The sequence below is a fragment of the Phalangium opilio genome, unplaced genomic scaffold (assembly GCF_054372755.1).
Source record: "Phalangium opilio isolate 3A_F unplaced genomic scaffold, DU_Popi_V2 ptg001675l_1, whole genome shotgun sequence".
NCBI lineage: Eukaryota > Metazoa > Arthropoda > Arachnida > Opiliones > Phalangiidae > Phalangium > Phalangium opilio.
Window position 1 is genome coordinate 82,521 of NW_028324261.1, and position 24,021 is coordinate 106,541.

Sequence of the window (24,021 nt, forward strand, 5' to 3'; positions counted from 1 at the left end):
CTGACGAGCATTTAATTTTTGGGCTCCCGTGGCGCTATGGTTAGCGCGTTCAGCTGTTAATTGAAAGGTTCGTGGTTCGAGCCCACCCGGGAAAGGTGTTGTGGGGTCTCAAATGTAACGTAGAAAGCTAAAGTTTTTCCACAATAGCTGACAACCATTTAATTTCTGAGCTTCCGTGGCTCAATGGTTAGCGCGTTCGGCTGTTAACCAATAGGTTGGTGGTTCGACCCCATCCGGGAGCGGTGTTGTGAGGTCTCAGATGTGGCGTAAAAAGTCAAGGTTTTTACATAATACCTGACGAGCATTTAACTTTTGGGCTTCCGTGGCGCAATGGTTAGCGCGTTCGGCTGTTAACCAATAGGTTGGTGGTTCGAGCCCATCCGGGAGCGGTGTTGTGAGGTCTCAGATGTGACGTTAAAAGTCAAGGTTTTTACACAATACCTGACGAGCATTTAATTTTTGGGCTCCCGTGGCGTTATGGTTAGCGCGTTCAGCTGTTAATCGAAAGGTTGGTGGTTCGAGCCCACCCGGGAAAGGTGTTGTGTTGTCTCAAATGTAACGTAGAAAGCTAAAGTTTTTCCACAATAGCTGACAACCATTTAATTTCTGAGCTTCCGTGGCTCAATGGTTAGCGCGTTCGGCTGTTAACCAATAGGTTGGTGGTTCGAGCCCATCCGGGAGCGGTGTTGTGTGATCTCAAATGTAACGTAGAAAGCCAAAGTTTTTCCACAATACTTGACGACCATTTAATTTTTGGGCTTCCGTGGCGCAATGGTTAGCACGTTCGGCTGTTAACCAATAGGTCGGTGGTTCGAGTCTATCCGGGAGCCGTGTTGTGAGGTCTCAGATGTGACGTAAAAAGTCAAGGTTTTCCACAATACCTGACAACCATTTAATTTCGGAGCTTCCGTGGCTCAATGGTTAGCGCGTTCGGCTGTTAACCAATAGGTTGGTGGTTCGAGCCCACCCGGGAGCGGTGTTGTGGGATCTGAAATGTAACGTAGAAAGCCAAAGTTTTTGCACAATAAATGACGACCATTTAATTTTTGGGCTTCCGTGGCGCAATGGTTAGCGCGTTCGGCTGTTAACCAATAGGTTGGTGGTTCGACCCCATCCGGGAGCGGTGTTGTGAGGTCTCAGATGTGACGTAAAAAGTCAAGGATTTTACATAATACCTGACGAGCATTTAACTTTTGGGCTTCCGTGGCGCAATGGTTAGCGCGTTCGGCTGTTAACCAATAGGTTGGTGGTTCAAGCCCATCCGGGAGCGGTGTTGTGAGGTCTCAGATGTGACGTTAAAAGTCAAGGTTTTTACACAATACCTGACGAGCATTTAATTTTTGGGCTCCCGTGGCGCTATGGTTAGCGCGTTCAGCTGTTAATCGAAAGGTTGGTGGTTCGAGCCCACCCGGGAAAGGTGTTGTGGGGTCTCAAATGTAACGTAGAAAGCTAAAGTTTTTCCACAATAGCTGACAACCATTTAATTTCTGAGCTTCCGTGGCTCAATGGTTAGCGCGTTCGGCTATTAACCAATAGGTTGGTGGTTCGAGCCCATCCGGGAGCGGTGTTGTGAGGTCTCAGATGTGACGTAAAAAGTCAAGGTTTTTACACAATACCTGACGAGCATTTAATTTTTGGGCTCCCGTGGCGCTATGGTTAGCGCGTTCAGCTGTTAATCGAAAGGTTGGTGGTTCGAGCCCACCCGGGAAAGGTGTTGTGGGGTCTCAAATGTAACGTAGAAAGCTAAAGTTTTTCCACAATAGCTGACAACCATTTAATTTCTGAGCTTCCGTGGCTCAATGGTTAGCGCGTTCGGCTGTTAACCAATAGGTTGGTGGTTCGAGCCCATCCGGGAGCGGTGTTGTGTGATCTCAAATGTAACGTAGAAAGCCAAAGTTTTTCCACAATACTTGACGACCATTTAATTTTTGGGCTTCCGTGGCGCAATGGTTAGCACGTTCGGCTGTTAACCAATAGGTCGGTGGTTCGAGTCTATCCGGGAGCCGTGTTGTGAGGTCTCAGATGTGACGTAAAAAGTCAAGGTTTTCCACAATACCTGACAACCATTTAATTTCGGAGCTTCCGTGGCTCAATGGTTAGCGCGTTCGGCTGTTAACCAATAGGTTGGTGGTTCGAGCCCACCCGGGAGCGGTGTTGTGGGATCTGAAATGTAACGTAGAAAGCCAAAGTTTTTGCACAATAAATGACGACCATTTAATTTTTGGGCTTCCGTGGCGCAATGGTTAGCGCGTTCGGCTGTTAACCAATAGGTTGGTGGTTCGACCCCATCCGGGAGCGGTGTTGTGAGGTCTCAGATGTGACGTAAAAAGTCAAGGTTTTTACATAATACCTGACGAGCATTTAACTTTTGGGCTTCCGTGGCGCAATGGTTAGCGCGTTCGGCTGTTAACCAATAGGTTGGTGGTTCAAGCCCATCCGGGAGCGGTGTTGTGAGGTCTCAGATGTGACGTTAAAAGTCAAGGTTTTTACACAATACCTGACGAGCATTTAATTTTTGGGCTCCCGTGGCGCTATGGTTAGCGCGTTCAGCTGTTAATCGAAAGGTTGGTGGTTCGAGCCCACCCGGGAAAGGTGTTGTGGGGTCTCAAATGTAACGTAGAAAGCTAAAGTTTTTCCACAATAGCTGACAACCATTTAATTTCTGAGCTTCCGTGGCTCAATGGTTAGCGCGTTCGGCTATTAACCAATAGGTTGGTGGTTCGAGCCCATCCGGGAGCGGTGTTGTGAGGTCTCAGATGTGACGTAAAAAGTCAAGGTTTTTACACAATACCTGACGAGCATTTAATTTTTGGGCTTCCGTGGCACAATGGTTACCGCGTTCAGCTGTTAATCGAAAGGTTGGTGGTTCGAGCCCACACGGGAGAGGTGTTGTGGGGTCTCAAATGTAACGTAGAAAGCCAAAGTTTTTCCACAATACCTGACAACAATTTAATTATCTGAGCTTCCGTGGCTCAATGGTTAGCGCGTTCGGCTGTTAACCAATAGGTTGGTGGTTCGAGCCCATCCGGGAGCGGTGTTGTGAGGTCTCAGATGTGACGTAAAAAGTCAAGGTTTTTACACAATACCTGACGAGCATTTAACTTTTGGGCTTCCGTGGCGCAATGGTTAGCGCGTTCGGCTGTTAACCAATAGGTTGGTGGTTCGAGCCCATCCGGGAGCGGTGTTGTGAGGTCTCAGATGTGACGTAAAAAGTCAAGTTTTTTGCACAATACCTGACGAGCATTTAGCTTTTGGGCTTCCGTGGCGCAATGGTTAGCGCGTTCGGCTGTTAACCAATAGGTTGGTGGTTCGAGCCCACCCGGGAGCGGTGTTGTGTGATCTCAAATGTAACGTAGAAAGCCAAAGTTTTTCCACAATACCTGACAACCATTTAATTTCTGAGCTTCCGTGGCTCAATGGTTAGCGCGTTCGGCTGTTAACCAATAGGTTGGTGGTTCGAGCCCACCCGGGAGCGGTGTTGTGGGATCTCAAATGTAACGTAGAAAGCCAAAGTTTTTGCACAATAAATGACGACCATTTAATTTTTGGGCTTCCGTGGCGCAATGGTTAGCGCGTTCGGCTGTTAACCAATAGGTTGGTGGTTCGACCCCATCCGGGAGCCGTGTTGTGAGGTCTCAGATGTGACGTAAAAAGTCAAGTTTTTTGCACAATACCTGACGAGCATTTAGCTTTTGGGCTTCCGTGGCGCAATGGTTAGCGCGTTCGGCTGTTAACCAATAGGTTGGTGGTTCGAGCCCATTCGGGAGCCGTGTTGTGAGGTCTCAGATGTGACGTAAAAAGTCAAGGTTTTCCACAATACCTGACAACCATTTAATTTCGGAGCTTCCGTGGCTCAATGGTTAGCGCGTTCGGCTGTTAACCAATAGGTTGGTGGTTCGAGCCCACCCGGGAGCGGTGTTGTGGGATCTGAAATGTAACGTAGAAAGCCAAAGTTTTAGCACAATAAATGACGACCATTTAATTTTTGGGCTTCCGTGGCGCAATGGTTAGCGCGTTCGGCTGTTAAACAATAGGTTGGTGGTTCGAGCCCATCCGGGAGCCGTGTTGTGAGGTCTCAGATGTGACGTAAAAAGTCAAGGTTTTCCACAATACCTGACGAGCATTTAATTTTTGGGCTCCCGTGGCGCTATGGTTAGCGCGTTCAGCTGTTAATCGAAAGGTGGGTGGTTCGAGCCCACCCGGGAAAGGTGTTGTGGGGTCTCAAATGTAACGTAGAAAGCTAAAGTTTTTCCACAATAGCTGACAACCATTTAATTTCTGAGCTTCGGTGGCTCAATGGTTAGCGCGTTCGGCTGTTAACCAATAGGTTGGTGGTTCGACCCCATCCGGGAGCGGTGTTGTGAGGTCTCAGATGTGACGTAAAAAGTCAAGGTTTTTACATAATACCTGACGAGCATTTAACTTTTGGGCTTCCGTGGCGCAATGGTTAGCGCGTTCGGCTGTTAACCAATAGGTTGGTGGTTCGAGCCCATCCGGGAGCGGTGTTGTGAGGTCTCAGATGTGACGTAAAAAGTCAAGGTTTTTACACAATACCTAACGATCATTTAACTTTTGGGCTTCCGTGGCGCAATGGTTAGCGCTTTCGGCTGTTAACCAATAGGTTGGTGGTTCGAGCCCATCCGGGAGCGGTGTTGTGAGGTCTCAGATGTGACGTAAAAAGTCAAGGTTTTTACACAATACCTGACGAGCATTTAACTTTTGGGCTTCCGTGGCGCAATGGTTAGCGCGTTCGGCTGTTAACCAATAGGTTGGTGGTTCGAGCCCACCCGAGAGCGGTGTTGAGGGATCTGAAATGTAACGTAGAAAGCCAAAGTTTTTGCACAATAAATGACGACCATTTAATTTTTGGGCTTCCGTGGCGCAATGGTTAGCGCGTTCGGCTGTTAACCAATAGGTTGGTCGTTCGACCCCATGCGGGAGCGGTGTTGTGAGGTCTCAGATGTGACGTAAAAAGTCAAGGTTTTTACATAATACCTGACGAGCAATTAACTTTTGGGCTTCCGTGGCGCAATGGTTAGCGCGTTCGGCTGTTAACCAATAGGTTGGTGGTTCGAGCCCATCCGGGAGCGGTGTTGTGAGGTCTCAGATGTGACGTAAAAAGTCAAGGTTTTTACACAATACCTAACGAGCATTTAACTTTTGGGCTTCCGTGGCGCAATGGTTAGCGCGTTCGGCTGTTAACCAATAGGTTGGTGGTTCGAGCCCATCCGGGAGCGGTGTTGTGAGGTCTCAGATGTGACGTAAAAAGTCAAGGTTTTTACACAATACCTGACGAGCATTTAACTTTTGGGCTTCCGTGGCGCAATGGTTAGCGCGTTCGGCGGTTAACCAATAGGTTGGTGGTTCGAGCCCATCCGGGAGCGGTGTTGTGAGGTCTCAGATGTGACGTAAGAAGTCAAGGTTTTTACACAATACCTGACGAGTATTTAACTTTTGGGCTTCCGTGGCGCAATGGTTAGCGCGTTCGGCTGTTAACCAATAGGTTGGTGGTTCGAGCCCATCCGGGAGCGGTGTTGTGAGGTCTCAGATGTGACGTAAAAAGTCAAGCTTTTGCACAATACCTGACGAGCATTTAGCTTTTGGGCTTCCGTGGCGCAATGGTTAGCGCGTTCGGCTGTTAAGCAATAGGTTGGTGGTTCGAGCCCATCCGGGAGCGGTGTTGTGAGGTCTCAGATGTGACGTAAAAAGTCAAGGTTTTTACACAATACCTGACGAGCATTTAAATTTTGGGCTTCCTTGGCGCAATGGTTAGCGCCTTCGGCTGTTAACCAATAGGTTGGTGGTTCGAGCCCACCCGGAAGCGGTGTTGTGTGATCTCAAATGTAACGTAGAAAGCCAAAGTTTTTCCACAATACCTGACGACCATTTAATTTTTGGGCTTCCGTGGCGCAATGGTTAGCACGTTCGGCTCTTAACCAATAGGTTGGTGGTTCGAGCCCATCCGGGAGCGGTGTTGTGAGGTCTCAGATGTGACGTAAAAAGTCAAGGTTTTCCACAATACCTGACAACCATTTAATTTCTGAGCTTCCGTGGCTCAATGGTTAGCGCGTTCGGCTGTTAACCAATAGGTTGGTGGTTCGACCCCATCCCGGAGCGGTGTTGTGAGGTCTCAGATGTGACGTAAAAAGTCAAGGTTATAAAGATGAAGGTTAATTTGTCTCACTTAATTTAAATTCGAATTTTTAACTAGCACTCTCGGCAACGGCCATATCTGAGGCCGAGTTACGTCGATTTTGAAAATGTTATTAAAAATCGAGGTACATTTTTATTTATTGTTCAATCGAGATGAAATGACTTTTAATGAGTGTTTTATATTGAATTAAGCTGAATTCGGTCAAAAATTTCTCCAGAAAAAAATGCATTCAAAAAAGTACCGAAAAAATCGCAGGTTTTTCTTCTTCAAGACACAAAATCCGTGAATACGATTTCTTATTGAAAATTGAATTTTAACAGTTTTTTGAATGAATATCGTTAAATTGCTTGAATTAAAGCAAAAAGTATAAAAATAATGGTTTCAGTGGTTACATTTGAAAATAGTGTAGAAATACTCAAAATATGCTTCTTTGGCCGTGAAACGTCGATTTTTAAAATGTTATTAAAAATTGAGGTACATTTTTATTTATTGTCCTGACGAACATTTAATTTTTGGGCTTCCCTGGCTCAATGTTAGCGCGTTCGGCTGTTAATCGAAAGGTTGGTGGTTCGAGCCCATCCGGGAGCGGTGTTTTGGGATCTCAAATGTAACGTAAATAGCCAAAGTTTTTCCACAATACCTGACGACCATTTAATTTTTGGGCGTCCGTGGCGCAATGGTTAGCGCGTTCGGCTGTTAACCGAAAGGTGGTGGTTCGAGCCCAGCCGGGAGCGGTGTTGTGAGGTCTCAGATGTGAAGTAAAAAGACAAAGTTTTACCTCAATACCTGACGACCATTTAATATTTGGGCTTCCGTTGCGCAATGGTTAGCGCGTTCGGCTGTTAACCGAAAGGTTGGTGGTTCGAGCCCACACGGGAGAGGTGTTGTGGGGTCTCAAATGTAACGTAGAAAGCCAAAGTTTTTCCACAATACCTGACAACAATTTAATTATCTGAGCTTCCGTGGCTCAATGGTTAGCGCGTTCGGCTGTTAACCAATAGGTTGGTGGTTCGAGCCCATCCGGGAGCGGTGTTGTGAGGTCTCAGATGTGACGTAAAAAGTCAAGGTTTTTACACAATACCTGACGAGCATTTAACTTTTGGGCTTCCGTGGCGCAATGGTTAGCGCGTTCGGCTGTTAACCAATAGGTTGGTGGTTCGAGCCCATCCGGGAGCGGTGTTGTGAGGTCTCAGATGTGACGTAAAAAGTCAAGTTTTTTGCACAATACCTGACGAGCATTTAGCTTTTGGGCTTCCGTGGCGCAATGGTTAGCGCGTTCGGCTGTTAACCAATAGGTTGGTGGTTCGAGCCCACCCGGGAGCGGTGTTGTGTGATCTCAAATGTAACGTAGAAAGCCAAAGTTTTTCCACAATACCTGACAACCATTTAATTTCTGAGCTTCCGTGGCTCAATGGTTAGCGCGTTCGGCTGTTAACCAATAGGTTGGTGGTTCGAGCCCACCCGGGAGCGGTGTTGTGGGATCTCAAATGTAACGTAGAAAGCCAAAGTTTTTGCACAATAAATGACGACCATTTAATTTTTGGGCTTCCGTGGCGCAATGGTTAGCGCGTTCGGCTGTTAACCAATAGGTTGGTCGTTCGACCCCATGCGGGAGCGGTGTTGTGAGGTCTCAGATGTGACGTAAAAAGTCAAGGTTTTTACATAATACCTGACGAGCAATTAACTTTTGGGCTTCCGTGGCGCAATGGTTAGCGCGTTCGGCTGTTAACCAATAGGTTGGTGGTTCGACCCCATGCGGGAGCGGTGTTGTGAGGTCTCAGATGTGACGTAAAAAGTCAAGGTTTTTACATAATACCTGACGAGCAATTAACTTTTGGGCTTCCGTGGCGCAATGGTTAGCGCGTTCGGCTGTTAACCAATAGGTTGGTGGTTCGAGCCCATCCGGGAGCGGTGTTGTGAGGTCTCAGATGTGACGTAAAAAGTCAAGGTTTTTACACAATACCTAACGAGCATTTAACTTTTGGGCTTCCGTGGCGCAATGGTTAGCGCGTTCGGCTGTTAACCAATAGGTTGGTGGTTCGAGCCCATCCGGGAGCGGTGTTGTGAGGTCTCAGATGTGACGTAAAAAGTCAAGGTTTTTACACAATACCTGACGAGCATTTAACTTTTGGGCTTCCGTGGCGCAATGGTTAGCGCGTTCGGCGGTTAACCAATAGGTTGGTGGTTCGAGCCCATCCGGGAGCGGTGTTGTGAGGTCTCAGATGTGACGTAAGAAGTCAAGGTTTTTACACAATACCTGACGAGTATTTAACTTTTGGGCTTCCGTGGCGCAATGGTTAGCGCGTTCGGCTGTTAACCAATAGGTTGGTGGTTCGAGCCCATCCGGGAGCGGTGTTGTGAGGTCTCAGATGTGACGTAAAAAGTCAAGCTTTTGCACAATACCTGACGAGCATTTAGCTTTTGGGCTTCCGTGGCGCAATGGTTAGCGCGTTCGGCTGTTAAGCAATAGGTTGGTGGTTCGAGCCCATCCGGGAGCGGTGTTGTGAGGTCTCAGATGTGACGTAAAAAGTCAAGGTTTTTACACAATACCTGACGAGCATTTAAATTTTGGGCTTCCTTGGCGCAATGGTTAGCGCCTTCGGCTGTTAACCAATAGGTTGGTGGTTCGAGCCCACCCGGAAGCGGTGTTGTGTGATCTCAAATGTAACGTAGAAAGCCAAAGTTTTTCCACAATACCTGACGACCATTTAATTTTTGGGCTTCCGTGGCGCAATGGTTAGCACGTTCGGCTCTTAACCAATAGGTTGGTGGTTCGAGCCCATCCGGGAGCGGTGTTGTGAGGTCTCAGATGTGACGTAAAAAGTCAAGGTTTTCCACAATACCTGACAACCATTTAATTTCTGAGCTTCCGTGGCTCAATGGTTAGCGCGTTCGGCTGTTAACCAATAGGTTGGTGGTTCGACCCCATCCCGGAGCGGTGTTGTGAGGTCTCAGATGTGACGTAAAAAGTCAAGGTTATAAAGATGAAGGTTAATTTGTCTCACTTAATTTAAATTCGAATTTTTAACTAGCACTCTCGGCAACGGCCATATCTGAGGCCGAGTTACGTCGATTTTGAAAATGTTATTAAAAATCGAGGTACATTTTTATTTATTGTTCAATCGAGATGAAATGACTTTTAATGAGTGTTTTATATTGAATTAAGCTGAATTCGGTCAAAAATTTCTCCAGAAAAAAATGCATTCAAAAAAGTACCGAAAAAATCGCAGGTTTTTCTTCTTCAAGACACAAAATCCGTGAATACGATTTCTTATTGAAAATTGAATTTTAACAGTTTTTTGAATGAATATCGTTAAATTGCTTGAATTAAAGCAAAAAGTATAAAAATAATGGTTTCAGTGGTTACATTTGAAAATAGTGTAGAAATACTCAAAATATGCTTCTTTGGCCGTGAAACGTCGATTTTTAAAATGTTATTAAAAATTGAGGTACATTTTTATTTATTGTCCTGACGAACATTTAATTTTTGGGCTTCCCTGGCTCAATGTTAGCGCGTTCGGCTGTTAATCGAAAGGTTGGTGGTTCGAGCCCATCCGGGAGCGGTGTTTTGGGATCTCAAATGTAACGTAAATAGCCAAAGTTTTTCCACAATACCTGACGACCATTTAATTTTTGGGCGTCCGTGGCGCAATGGTTAGCGCGTTCGGCTGTTAACCGAAAGGTGGTGGTTCGAGCCCAGCCGGGAGCGGTGTTGTGAGGTCTCAGATGTGAAGTAAAAAGACAAAGTTTTACCTCAATACCTGACGACCATTTAATATTTGGGCTTCCGTTGCGCAATGGTTAGCGCGTTCGGCTGTTAACCGAAAGGTTGGTGGTTCGAGCCCACACGGGAGAGGTGTTGTGGGGTCTCAAATGTAACGTAGAAAGCCAAAGTTTTTCCACAATACCTGACAACAATTTAATTATCTGAGCTTCCGTGGCTCAATGGTTAGCGCGTTCGGCTGTTAACCAATAGGTTGGTGGTTCGAGCCCATCCGGGAGCGGTGTTGTGAGGTCTCAGATGTGACGTAAAAAGTCAAGGTTTTTACACAATACCTGACGAGCATTTAACTTTTGGGCTTCCGTGGCGCAATGGTTAGCGCGTTCGGCTGTTAACCAATAGGTTGGTGGTTCGAGCCCATCCGGGAGCGGTGTTGTGAGGTCTCAGATGTGACGTAAAAAGTCAAGTTTTTTGCACAATACCTGACGAGCATTTAGCTTTTGGGCTTCCGTGGCGCAATGGTTAGCGCGTTCGGCTGTTAACCAATAGGTTGGTGGTTCGAGCCCACCCGGGAGCGGTGTTGTGTGATCTCAAATGTAACGTAGAAAGCCAAAGTTTTTCCACAATACCTGACAACCATTTAATTTCTGAGCTTCCGTGGCTCAATGGTTAGCGCGTTCGGCTGTTAACCAATAGGTTGGTGGTTCGAGCCCACCCGGGAGCGGTGTTGTGGGATCTCAAATGTAACGTAGAAAGCCAAAGTTTTTGCACAATAAATGACGACCATTTAATTTTTGGGCTTCCGTGGCGCAATGGTTAGCGCGTTCGGCTGTTAACCAATAGGTTGGTGGTTCGACCCCATCCGGGAGCCGTGTTGTGAGGTCTCAGATGTGACGTAAAAAGTCAAGTTTTTTGCACAATACCTGACGAGCATTTAGCTTTTGGGCTTCCGTGGCGCAATGGTTAGCGCGTTCGGCTGTTAACCAATAGGTTGGTGGTTCGAGCCCATTCGGGAGCCGTGTTGTGAGGTCTCAGATGTGACGTAAAAAGTCAAGGTTTTCCACAATACCTGACAACCATTTAATTTCGGAGCTTCCGTGGCTCAATGGTTAGCGCGTTCGGCTGTTAACCAATAGGTTGGTGGTTCGAGCCCACCCGGGAGCGGTGTTGTGGGATCTGAAATGTAACGTAGAAAGCCAAAGTTTTAGCACAATAAATGACGACCATTTAATTTTTGGGCTTCCGTGGCGCAATGGTTAGCGCGTTCGGCTGTTAAACAATAGGTTGGTGGTTCGAGCCCATCCGGGAGCCGTGTTGTGAGGTCTCAGATGTGACGTAAAAAGTCAAGGTTTTCCACAATACCTGACGAGCATTTAATTTTTGGGCTCCCGTGGCGCTATGGTTAGCGCGTTCAGCTGTTAATCGAAAGGTGGGTGGTTCGAGCCCACCCGGGAAAGGTGTTGTGGGGTCTCAAATGTAACGTAGAAAGCTAAAGTTTTTCCACAATAGCTGACAACCATTTAATTTCTGAGCTTCGGTGGCTCAATGGTTAGCGCGTTCGGCTGTTAACCAATAGGTTGGTGGTTCGACCCCATCCGGGAGCGGTGTTGTGAGGTCTCAGATGTGACGTAAAAAGTCAAGGTTTTTACATAATACCTGACGAGCATTTAACTTTTGGGCTTCCGTGGCGCAATGGTTAGCGCGTTCGGCTGTTAACCAATAGGTTGGTGGTTCGAGCCCATCCGGGAGCGGTGTTGTGAGGTCTCAGATGTGACGTAAAAAGTCAAGGTTTTTACACAATACCTAACGATCATTTAACTTTTGGGCTTCCGTGGCGCAATGGTTAGCGCTTTCGGCTGTTAACCAATAGGTTGGTGGTTCGAGCCCATCCGGGAGCGGTGTTGTGAGGTCTCAGATGTGACGTAAAAAGTCAAGGTTTTTACACAATACCTGACGAGCATTTAACTTTTGGGCTTCCGTGGCGCAATGGTTAGCGCGTTCGGCTGTTAACCAATAGGTTGGTGGTTCGAGCCCACCCGAGAGCGGTGTTGAGGGATCTGAAATGTAACGTAGAAAGCCAATGTTTTTGCACAATAAATGACGACCATTTAATTTTTGGGCTTCCGTGGCGCAATGGTTAGCGCGTTCGGCTGTTAACCAATAGGTTGGTCGTTCGACCCCATGCGGGAGCGGTGTTGTGAGGTCTCAGATGTGACGTAAAAAGTCAAGGTTTTTACATAATACCTGACGAGCAATTAACTTTTGGGCTTCCGTGGCGCAATGGTTAGCGCGTTCGGCTGTTAACCAATAGGTTGGTGGTTCGAGCCCATCCGGGAGCGGTGTTGTGAGGTCTCAGATGTGACGTAAAAAGTCAAGGTTTTTACACAATACCTAACGAGCATTTAACTTTTGGGCTTCCGTGGCGCAATGGTTAGCGCGTTCGGCTGTTAACCAATAGGTTGGTGGTTCGAGCCCATCCGGGAGCGGTGTTGTGAGGTCTCAGATGTGACGTAAAAAGTCAAGGTTTTTACACAATACCTGACGAGCATTTAACTTTTGGGCTTCCGTGGCGCAATGGTTAGCGCGTTCGGCGGTTAACCAATAGGTTGGTGGTTCGAGCCCATCCGGGAGCGGTGTTGTGAGGTCTCAGATGTGACGTAAGAAGTCAAGGTTTTTACACAATACCTGACGAGTATTTAACTTTTGGGCTTCCGTGGCGCAATGGTTAGCGCGTTCGGCTGTTAACCAATAGGTTGGTGGTTCGAGCCCATCCGGGAGCGGTGTTGTGAGGTCTCAGATGTGACGTAAAAAGTCAAGCTTTTGCACAATACCTGACGAGCATTTAGCTTTTGGGCTTCCGTGGCGCAATGGTTAGCGCGTTCGGCTGTTAAGCAATAGGTTGGTGGTTCGAGCCCATCCGGGAGCGGTGTTGTGAGGTCTCAGATGTGACGTAAAAAGTCAAGGTTTTTACACAATACCTGACGAGCATTTAAATTTTGGGCTTCCTTGGCGCAATGGTTAGCGCCTTCGGCTGTTAACCAATAGGTTGGTGGTTCGAGCCCACCCGGAAGCGGTGTTGTGTGATCTCAAATGTAACGTAGAAAGCCAAAGTTTTTCCACAATACCTGACGACCATTTAATTTTTGGGCTTCCGTGGCGCAATGGTTAGCACGTTCGGCTCTTAACCAATAGGTTGGTGGTTCGAGCCCATCCGGGAGCGGTGTTGTGAGGTCTCAGATGTGACGTAAAAAGTCAAGGTTTTCCACAATACCTGACAACCATTTAATTTCTGAGCTTCCGTGGCTCAATGGTTAGCGCGTTCGGCTGTTAACCAATAGGTTGGTGGTTCGACCCCATCCCGGAGCGGTGTTGTGAGGTCTCAGATGTGACGTAAAAAGTCAAGGTTATAAAGATGAAGGTTAATTTGTCTCACTTAATTTAAATTCGAATTTTTAACTAGCACTCTCGGCAACGGCCATATCTGAGGCCGAGTTACGTCGATTTTGAAAATGTTATTAAAAATCGAGGTACATTTTTATTTATTGTTCAATCGAGATGAAATGACTTTTAATGAGTGTTTTATATTGAATTAAGCTGAATTCGGTCAAAAATTTCTCCAGAAAAAAATGCATTCAAAAAAGTACCGAAAAAATCGCAGGTTTTTCTTCTTCAAGACACAAAATCCGTGAATACGATTTCTTATTGAAAATTGAATTTTAACAGTTTTTTGAATGAATATCGTTAAATTGCTTGAATTAAAGCAAAAAGTATAAAAATAATGGTTTCAGTGGTTACATTTGAAAATAGTGTAGAAATACTCAAAATATGCTTCTTTGGCCGTGAAACGTCGATTTTTAAAATGTTATTAAAAATTGAGGTACATTTTTATTTATTGTCCTGACGAACATTTAATTTTTGGGCTTCCCTGGCTCAATGTTAGCGCGTTCGGCTGTTAATCGAAAGGTTGGTGGTTCGAGCCCATCCGGGAGCGGTGTTTTGGGATCTCAAATGTAACGTAAATAGCCAAAGTTTTTCCACAATACCTGACGACCATTTAATTTTTGGGCGTCCGTGGCGCAATGGTTAGCGCGTTCGGCTGTTAACCGAAAGGTGGTGGTTCGAGCCCAGCCGGGAGCGGTGTTGTGAGGTCTCAGATGTGAAGTAAAAAGACAAAGTTTTACCTCAATACCTGACGACCATTTAATATTTGGGCTTCCGTTGCGCAATGGTTAGCGCGTTCGGCTGTTAACCGATAGGTTGGTGGTTCCAGCCCACCCGGGAGCGGTGTTGTGGGATCTCTAATTTAACGTAAAAAGCCAAAGTTTTTCCACAATACCTGACGACCATTTTTTTTTGGGCGTCCATGGCGCAATGGTTAGCGCGTTCGGCTGTTAACCGAAAGGTTGGTGGTTCGAGCCCATCCGGGAGCGGTGTTGTGACGTCTCAGATGTTACGTAAAATGTCAGAGTTTTTCCACAATACCTGACGAACATTTAATTTTTGGGCTTCCGTGGCGCAATAATTAGCGCGTCCAGCTGTTAATCGAAAGGTTGGTGGTTCGAGCCCACCCGGGAGCGGTGTTGTGGGATCTCAAATGTAACGTAGAAAGCCAAAGTTTTTCCACAATACCTGACTACCATTTAATTTTTGGGCTTCCTTGGCGCAATGGTTAGCGCGTTCGGCTGTTAACCGAAAGGATGGTGGTTCGAGCCCACCTGGGAGAGGTGTTGTAGGGTCTCAGATGTAACGTAAAAAGTCATAACTTATTGTTGTGTGTTTGTACGACTACACAGGAGTTGATACTTTAAAACTATGGTTTTATTTACAATGATTTATACATGATCGAGGTCCGAGGTAGACTGAATTTTTAACACAGAGAGGGGGCCTTTTTATACACGAGAGATTAGATAAATAATAGACATTAAGCTAATATGGGGCTGTTCATAAACTGGCCTACTAATAATATAAAGCATAATGTCACATCCCCTTTTTTTATACAAATAAGAATGCGTTTTATAAATTTAACTTAGTCGATGGCTTTGAGATTCTTCCGGATCGTGTTACTGTCCCTTTGTCGTCTTTTGGCAATTTGCTTCTTGTCTTTCTCTTATTCGTACTTTCCGGTGACCTCGTGGTATTGGACTCAGATGGATCAGCTCGCAAGTTCTCTCGGTCGGTATCTTGAAGGTTTTCAGCATTGCATGGATGATTGTCGTGGGCTGGCTCAGAGACAGGTTCCTCTCGATCAATGATGTTTGGTGGATCTATGACGTCCTCTGGGCCAATACTCGATTCCGGAGTGAAAGACTTGATTCCGTGATTTTGATGACTGTCCGGTAGGGGAACTAGATGGAACCGGTTTCTTCGAATCCTTCCTTTAGACGTCTCGATTATATATGATCGGGGCTCCTCTGCTTTCTCGAAAACGGTTCCTTCTTTGCGTAAATCGGTTATCCATACCCTTTTCCCAAGATCTAATTTGTGTAGCTCTCTGACTCTATGGCGTTGGTCGTAATTTCGTTTCTGAGTTTTTTTCTGCGTTAGTGATGTTTCTTTGATACGTTCTGCTGATAAGATCGTCGGGACAAGCATGTTTGACGGTAATGGGAGCGTTGTTCGGAGATGGCGACTCATAAGCATTTGTGCTGGACTGAAACCATTGGACGTCGGTGTAGATCGGTACGCCAACAGTGCCAAAGGGATGTTGTCAGATTTCTTTAAAATGGATTTCGCTGTCTTTACTGCTGCTTCTGCGAACCCATTACTTTGAGGATATCTTGGGCTGCTCGTGATAGATCGAAATCCATATTTCTTGGAGAATGCGATGAATTCCAAGGTTCTTGTCGCTGATAAATTAGTGCCATTATCGCTGCGGACCACCTCTGGAATTCCGTGTCGTGCAAATATATCTTCGATGATCTCGATGACAGTTTTTGTAGTTTGATCTTTCATTCGAGCCAATTCCAGATATTTTGAGTAGTAGTCCATCATGACCAGGTACCATTTTCCCCCATGATGTAGCATATCTATGGCAACTGCTTGCCATGGTCGTTCGGGTAAGCTTGTTGGTTTTAAGGGCTCATGAAAGTTGACTGATTCTTTGAGACATCGTTCGCATCTTTTCACCTTATCTTCGATTTCCCGTGAAATTCCAGGCCACCAGACGGATTGTTTGGCTCTTTCTCGACATTTGACGATTCCCATGTGACCTTGATGAATTCGATCCATTATTTCTGGACGCATGGAACTTGGAATGAGCAGTCTGCTGCCTTTCATGATGATTCCGTCTTGGATGGTGATTTCATGCCTGTAGCTGAAGTAGTCATTACAACTACTGTGTACGCGTTTTTTCTCCGGCCATCCATGTTCGAGGTAACGTTGTAATGTTCTGCATGTAGCATCTTCCTGTTGTTTATGAAGAATTTCCGCAAGCTTTGGATCTGTAGTGGGTGGGGTCATCATTACTAACTGTACGTGAGCAGAAATTTCTTGTTGTAGCTCGTTGTCGTCAACGTCTATCAACGGAGCTCTAGACAATGTATCAGCGGCAACTAAGGATTTTCCAGGCACGTAGGAGACCTTGTACGAGTATCGCATCATGCGTAAACGTAGCCTTTGCAGTCTCGGAGATAAATCGTCCAGTTGTTTCGAATGCAATATGGAAACAAGGGGCTGATGATCAGTTTCTAGCTTTATTGTTATACCCGTTATGAAATCCTCAAATCGCTGGCATGCCCACGTTAATGCATACGCCTCGTTCTCGATCTGCGCATAGCGTTGTTCTGTCGAGGATAACGTCTTCGAGGCATAGGCAATGACTTTGTAAGTTCCATTGGCTTGTTCTTGTCGAAGTATTGCTCCAATCCCATAGCTTGACGCATCGGCGGATACTACTGTTGGCTTCCTTGGATCGAAGATACCCAAAACAGGCTTGCTTGTGAGTGTCGTCTTGAGGTATTTGAAGGCCATTTCTTGACTTGGGCCCCAAATCCAGCTGTTCTTGGTGCTCAATAGACTACTTAGTGGTTTAAGCTGCTCGGCCATTCGGGGAATGAACTTTCCAAGATAATTTACCATTCCTAATAGACGACGTAGCTCTGCGACATCAGATGGTGATTTCATCTCGACTATGGCTCGAACCTTCTCCTCGTCTGGACTGATCCCGGCACTGTCTATTACGTGCCCCAAAAACTTGATCCTTTTGTTAAATTTTTTATAATATACCACGCCACTGTTCAATTTTAAGTGGATATAACATAAATTCATTAATTCTTTTTTCATGAATCTTTAACACTAATTATTATAATACACCATTGTTAAATCTATATTTTAAATTAAATTGTTGTATTAAATTAAGCAGATAGGCACGGGGCTTACAAGTCACAATGTGACTTAGCCCCGTAGCAAACTGTATATGTAATGATAAGTAAAAAATAAACATTTTGAATTTGAATTTGAATTTTGACTCCAAAGAGGCATTTCCTTTCATTGAGCGTGACTCCTTGGTCTTTCAATCTTTCGAGAACTTCCTTTAGGTTTTCATCATGTTCGGCCATGTCCTTGCCCCATACTAGAATGTCGTCCTGATGACAAACTGTGTTCTTGACGCCTTCAATATACGAAGACATTTGGCTTTGGTAGTGCTCGGATGCAGATGTTAAACCAAAGGGCAGGCAATTGCAGCAATATCTTCCAAATGGCGTCATGAAAGTCGTAAGTAATATGGAGTCCGGATGTAGCGGTATCTGCCAATAACCGGAATTACAATCAAGTTTTGAGAAGATCTCGGCTCCAGCCAGTCGTCCAAGCGTATGGTCTACAGCCGGTATCTGGTACCGTTCACGTTGTACGTAGTTATTCAGTTGCGTATAATCCACGCATATCCTTAATTCGCCAGAATCCTTTCTCACGACCACCATGGGAGCGCACCAGTCTGTGGGGTCCTCGACTCTCCGGATTACTCCCAAGTCCACCATTCGTTTCAATTCAGCTTCGACTTGTGACATCAAAGGAATCGCAACTCGACGTGGAGTCGTCACTGCATACGGTACTGCGTTCGGTTTCAGCTTCAGTTTGTAGCTTCGTTTGACTCGTCCTAAGCCGGTAAATAGTTGAGGATAATGGTCCTTTGGTCTTATACTCGTCTCCGTGAGTTGCAGCTCATCGATTCTTTGAACTATTTTCAGGTCTTCACTTGCTCTGAGGCTTAGAAGTGGAACTTGCAATTGGTCGATGACATAGACCTTGTCATGGATGGTGGTATCTCTACTTGACAGGTAGGCTTCAATGAAACCTTTGCAGTTAATCAAGGTCTTCCCTGGTCCAAACAGACGTCGGTCAGATTTATTCAGTGCTAAGTCTTGAAATTTCGCCATGTACAGCGAGTCTGGTAATACGCAAACGTCCGCGCCGGTATCTATCTTGAATTGAACTTGTTTTGCATTAATCCTAATGTTTACCATCCAACGATCTTGTATCTCGTCGCTGCTGACTTTTCCCAAGAACGTATCCATTGGCGTTGAGTCATCATCATCCACAGAGATCATTTGCGATGTGACCTCACGATTGTAGTTGGTGGTTAACCTTTGACACACACGCTCGTAGCGGCCAATCTTCTTACACTTCCTGCAAACTGCTCTATATGCTGGGCATCGCTCTCGATTGTGTTTCTCGAACATTCCGCATTTCTTGCAGGTATCTGAAGTAACCTTGTGATCGCGTTGAATTGGTCTTGAAGGATGAGTTGCTCTTGGTCGCCTGTTCTCCTTCGTCTGAGAGGTGTTTCGAGAGCCAAGCTTTTCGACAACAGCCGGAGTTCCGTTTTTATAACTTCCTGCGTTTAATTCTTGTTGTTGTCGGCGAACTTCTTCGGCATGGCGGGCGGTTGAGATCGGTTTCTCCAGTGTAAGGTTTCCGTCTAATTGCATTTTTTCCGACAGGGCTTTGTCTCGCACCCCGACTACTATTCGGTCTCTCAGCAATTCGTCTTGGAGAGTTCCGTAGGCACATTTCTCAATCTGGGCTCGACACGCGGTGATAAACTCTTCTACCGGTTCGCCATCTTGCTGAACTCGTGAGTTGAAGGTTGCTCGCTCGTAGATAACGTTCCTCCGGAGAATGAAATGTCCTTCGAATTTATTCATAACGACATTGAAGTCAGACTTCTCTGCATCGGTGGCAAACGTAAATGACAAGAATACGTCATCAGCTTTGTCGCCCATCATGTATATTAACGCGTTGACTTGTTCCTCTCCTGTCTTGGAACTAAGACCGGACGCGGATCTGAATCTCTCGAACCTCCTCCTCCATCGGGGCCTCTCATTGGAATTCGAAAAGTTGAATTGGCAAGGCGGTTGCACTTGAAAGGCTGCGGCGTTCTGCATTTTCCGTGTCGAGGTAGACCGCAAATCTAGTCGATTACTGATTAACGAATTAAAGCTAACCGTGATATCGCGCGACTAAATACCACATTAACGAACTTCTGACACCATGTTGTGTGTTTGTACGACTACACAGGAGTTGATACTTTAAAACTATGGTTTTATTTACAATGATTTATATATGATCGAGATCCGAGATAGACTGAATTTTTAACACAGAGAGGGGGCCTTTTTATACACGAGAGATTAGATAAATAATAGACATTAAGCTAATATGGGGCTGTTCATAAACTGGCCTACTAATAATACAAAGCATAATGTCACACTTATCCACAAAACCTAACAACCATTTAATTTCTGAGCTTCTGTGGCTCAATGGTTAGCGCGTTCGGCTGTTAACCAATTGGTTGGTGGTTCGAGCCTATCCGGGAGAAGTGTTGTGACGTCTCAGATGTAACGTAAAATGTCAGAGTTTTACCTCAATACCTGACGAAAATTTAATTTTTGGGCTTCAGTGGCGCAATGGTTAGCGCGTTCGGCTATTAACCAATAGGTTGGTGGTTCGAGCCCATCCGGGAGAAGTGTTGTGACGTCTCAGATGTAACGTAAAATGTCAGAGTTTTTCCACAATACCTGACGAACATTTAATTTTTGGGCTTCAGTGGCGCAATGGTCAGCGCGTTCAGCTGTTAACCGAAAGGTTGGTGGTTCGAGCCCAAACGAGAGAGGTTTTGTGGGGTCTAAGATGTAGCGTGAAAAGTCGTAACTTTTCAACAATACCTGACAACCATTTAATTTCTGAGCTTCCGTGGCTCAATGGTTAGCGCTTTCGGCTGTTAACCAATAGGTTGGTGGTTCTAGCCCATCCGGGAGCGGTGTTGTGATGTCTCAGATGTAACGTAAAATGTCAGAGTTTTACCTCAATACCTGACGAGCATTTATTTTTTGGGCTTCCGTGGCGCAATGGTTAGCGCGTTCAGCTGTTAATCGAAAGGTTGGTGGTTCGAGCCCACCCGGGAGAGGTGTTGTGAGGTCTCATATGTAGCGTGAAAAGTCAAACTTTTTCCATAATACGTTATAACCATTTATTTTCTGATCTTTCGTGGCTCAATGGTTAGCGCGTTCGGCTGTTAACCAATAGCTTGGTGGTTCGAGCCCACCCGGGAGCGGTGTTTTTGGATCTCAAATGTAACGTAAATAGCCAAAGTTTTTCCACAATACCTGACGACCATTTAATTTTTGGGCTTCCGTGGCGCAATGGTTAGCGCGTTCAGCTGTTAACCGAAAGGTTGGTGGTTCGAGCCCAAAAGAGAGGTTTTGTGGGGTCTCAGATGTAGCGTGAAAAGTCGTAACTTTTCAACAAAACCTGTAAACCATTTAATTTTTGGGCGTCCGTGGCGCAATGGCTAGCGCGTTCGGCTGTTAACCGAAAGGTTGGTGGTTCGAGCCCATCCGGGAGCGGTGTTGTGACGTCTCAGATGTTACGTAAAATGTCAGAGTTTTTCCACAATACCTGACGAACATTTAATTTTTGGCCTTCCGTGGCGCAATAATTAGGGCGTCGAGCACTTAATCGAAAGGTTGGTGGTTCGAGCCCACCCGGAAGAGGTGTTGTGGGGTCTCAGATGTAGCGTTAAAAGTCAAAACTTTTCCACAATACGTGACAACCATTTAATTTCTGATCTTCCGTGGCTCAATGGTTAGCGCGTTCGGCTGTTAACCAATAGGTTGGTGGTTCGAGCCCACCCGGGAGCGGTGTTTTTGGATCTCAAATGTAACGTAAATAGCCAAAGTTTTTCCACAATACCTGACTACCATTTCATTTTTGGGCGTCCGTGGCGAAAGGTTAGCGCGTTCGGCTGTTAACCGAAAGGTTGGTGGTTCGAGCCCATCCGGGAGCGGTGTTGTGAGGTCTCAGATGTGAAGTAAAAAGACAAGGTTTTACCTCAATACCTGACGAAAATTTAATTTTTGGGCTTCAGTGGCGCAATGGTCAGCGCGTTCAGCTGTTAACCGAAAGGTTGGTGGTTCGAGCCCTCCCGGGAGCGGTGTTGTGACGTCTCAGATGTAACGTAAAATGTCAGAGTTTTTCCACAATACCTGACGAGCATTTAATTTTTGGGCTTCCGTGGCGCAATGGTTAGCGCGTTCAGCTGTTAATCGAAAGGTTGGTATTCGAGCCCACCCGGGAGAGGTGTTGTGAGGTCTCAGATGAAGCGTGAAAAGTCAAACTTTTTCCATAATACGTGATAACCATTTATTTTCTGATCATTCGTGGCTCAATGGTTAGCGCGTTCGGCTGTTAACCAATAGCTTGGTGGTTCGAGCCCACCCGGGAGCGGTGTTTTTGGATCTCAAATGTAACGTAAATAGCCAAAGTTTTTCCGCAATACCTGACGACCATTTTTTTTGGGCGTCCGTGGCGCAATGGTTAGCGCGTTCGGCTGTTAACCGAAAGGTTGGTGGTTCGAGCCCATCCGGTAGCGGTGTTTTGAGGCCTCAGATGTGAAGTAAAAAGTCAAAGTTTTACCTCAATACCTGACGAAAATTTAATTTTTGGGCTTCAGTGGCGCAATGGTCAGCGCGTTCAGCTGTTAACCGAAAGGTTGGTGGTTCGAGCCCAAACGAGAGAGGTTTTGTGGGGTCTCAGATGTAGCTTGAAAAGTCGTAACTTTTCAACAATACCTGACAACCATTTAATTTCTGGGCTTCCGTGGCTCAATGGTTAGCGCGTTCGGCTGTTAACCTATAGGTTGGAGGTTCTAGCCCATCCGGGAGCGGTGTTGTGATGTCTCAGATGTAACGTAAAATGTCAGAGTTTTTCCACAATACCTGACAACCATTTAATTTCTGAGCTTCCGTGGCTCAATGGTTAGCGCGTTCGGCTGTCAATCGAAAGGTTGGTGGTTCGATCCCATGCGGGAGCGGTGTTGTGAGGTCTCGGATGTGAAGTAAAAAGTCAAAGTTTTACCTCAATAGCTGACGAAAATTTAATTTTTGGGCTTCAGTGGCGCAATGGTCAGCGCGTTCAGCTGTTAACCGAAAGGTTGGTGGTTCGAGCCCACCCGGGAGCGGTGTTGTGACGTCTCAGATGTAACGTAAAATGTGAGAGTTTTTCCACAATACCTGACGAGCATTTAATTTTTGGGCTTCCGTGGCGCAATGGTTAGCGCGTTCAGCTGTTAATCGAAAGGTTGGTGGTTCGAGCCCACCCGGGAGAGGTGTTGTGAGGTCTCAGATGTAGCGTGAAAAGTCAAACTTTTTCCATAATACGTGATAACCATTTATTTTCTGGTCTTTCGTGGCTCAATGGTTAGCGCGTTCGGCTGTTAACCAATAGCTTGGTGGTTCGAGCCCACCCGGGAGCGGTGTTTTTGGATCTCAAATGTAACGTAAATAGCCAAAGTTTTTCTACAATACCTGACGACCATTTAATTTTTGGGCTTCCGTGGCGCAATGGTTAGTGCGTTCAGCTGTTAACCGAAAGGTTGGTGGTTCGAGCCCAAACGAGAGAGGATTTGTGGGGTCTCAGATGTAGCGTGAAAAGTCGTAACTTTTCAACAATACCTGACAACCATTTAATTTTTGGGCGTCCGTGGCGCAATGGCTAGCGCGTTCGGCTGTTAACCGAAAGGTTGGTGGTTCGAGCCCATCCGGGAGCGGTGTTGTGACGTCTCAGATGTTACGTAAAATGTCAGAGTTTTTCCACAATACCTGACGAACATTTAATTTTTGGGCTTCCGTGGCGCAGTAATTAGCGCGTCCAGCTCTTAATCGAAAGGTTGGTGGTTTGAGCCCACCCGGAAGAGGTGTTGTGGGGTCTCAGATGTAGCGTTAAAAGTCAAAACTTTTCCACAATACGTGACAACCATTTAATTTTTGGGCTTCCTTGGCGCAATGGTTAGCGCGTTCGGCTGTTAACCGAAAGGATGGTGGTTCGAGCCCACCTGGGAGAGGTGTTGTAGGGTCTAAGATGTAACGTAAAAAGTCATAACTTATCCACAAATCCTAACAACCATTTAATTTCTGAGCTTCTGTGGCTCAATGGTTAGCGCGTTCGGCTGTTAACCAATTGGTTGGTGGTTCGAGCCTATCCGGGAGAAGTGTTGTGACGTCTCAGATGTAACGTAAAATGTCAGAGTTTTTCCACAATACCTGACGAACATTTAATTGTTGGGCTTGCGTGGGGCAATGGTTAGCGCGTTCAGCTGTTAATCGAAAGTTTGGTGGTTCGAGCCCACCCGGGAGAGGTGTTGTTGGGTCTCATATGTAGCGTAAAAAGTCAAAACTTTTCCACAATACGTGACAACCATTTATTTTCTGAGCTTTCGTGGCTCAATGGTTAGCGCATTCGGCTGTTAACCGAAAGGTTGGTGGTTCGAGCCCATCCGGGAGCGGTGTTGTGAGGCCTCAGATGTGAAGTAAAAAGTCAAAGTTTTACCTCAATACCTGACGAAAATTTAATTTTTGGGCTTCAGTGGCGCAATGGTCAGCGCGTTCAGCTGTTAACCGAAAGGTTGGTGGTTCGAGCCCAAACGAGAGAGGTTTTGTGGGGTCTCAGATGTAGCGTGAAAAGTCGTAACTTTTCAACAATACCTGACAACCATTTAACTTCTGAGCTTCCGTGGCTCAATGGTTAGCGCGTTCGGCTGTTAACCAATAGGTTGGTGGTTCTAGCCCATCCGGGAGCGGTGTTGTGATGTCTCAGATGTAACGTAAAATGTCAGAGTTTTTCCACAATACCTGACGAACATTTAATTTTTGGG

General features: G+C 45.9%; 6 non-coding genes across 6 annotated transcripts; all 6 read left to right on the forward strand.

Annotated features, from left to right (window-relative positions):
• The first annotated feature begins 1,491 nt into the window (after nucleotides 1-1,491).
• Nucleotides 1,492-1,564, forward strand: TRNAN-AUU (transfer RNA asparagine (anticodon AUU)). Its single transcript has one exon. It is a non-coding gene; the product is annotated as a tRNA-Asn (tRNA).
• A 1,102-nt stretch (nucleotides 1,565-2,666) lies between these two features.
• Nucleotides 2,667-2,739, forward strand: TRNAN-AUU (transfer RNA asparagine (anticodon AUU)). The gene has a single exon. It is a non-coding gene; the product is annotated as a tRNA-Asn (tRNA).
• A 3,159-nt stretch (nucleotides 2,740-5,898) lies between these two features.
• Nucleotides 5,899-5,971, forward strand: TRNAK-CUU (transfer RNA lysine (anticodon CUU)). The gene has a single exon. It is a non-coding gene; the product is annotated as a tRNA-Lys (tRNA).
• A 2,902-nt stretch (nucleotides 5,972-8,873) lies between these two features.
• TRNAK-CUU (transfer RNA lysine (anticodon CUU)) lies at nucleotides 8,874-8,946 on the forward strand. The gene has a single exon. It is a non-coding gene; the product is annotated as a tRNA-Lys (tRNA).
• A 4,076-nt stretch (nucleotides 8,947-13,022) lies between these two features.
• TRNAK-CUU (transfer RNA lysine (anticodon CUU)) lies at nucleotides 13,023-13,095 on the forward strand. The gene has a single exon. It is a non-coding gene; the product is annotated as a tRNA-Lys (tRNA).
• Nucleotides 13,096-22,109: 9,014 nt separating this feature from the next.
• Nucleotides 22,110-22,182, forward strand: TRNAD-GUC (transfer RNA aspartic acid (anticodon GUC)). Its single transcript has one exon. It is a non-coding gene; the product is annotated as a tRNA-Asp (tRNA).
• Nucleotides 22,183-24,021: the final 1,839 nt, after the last annotated feature.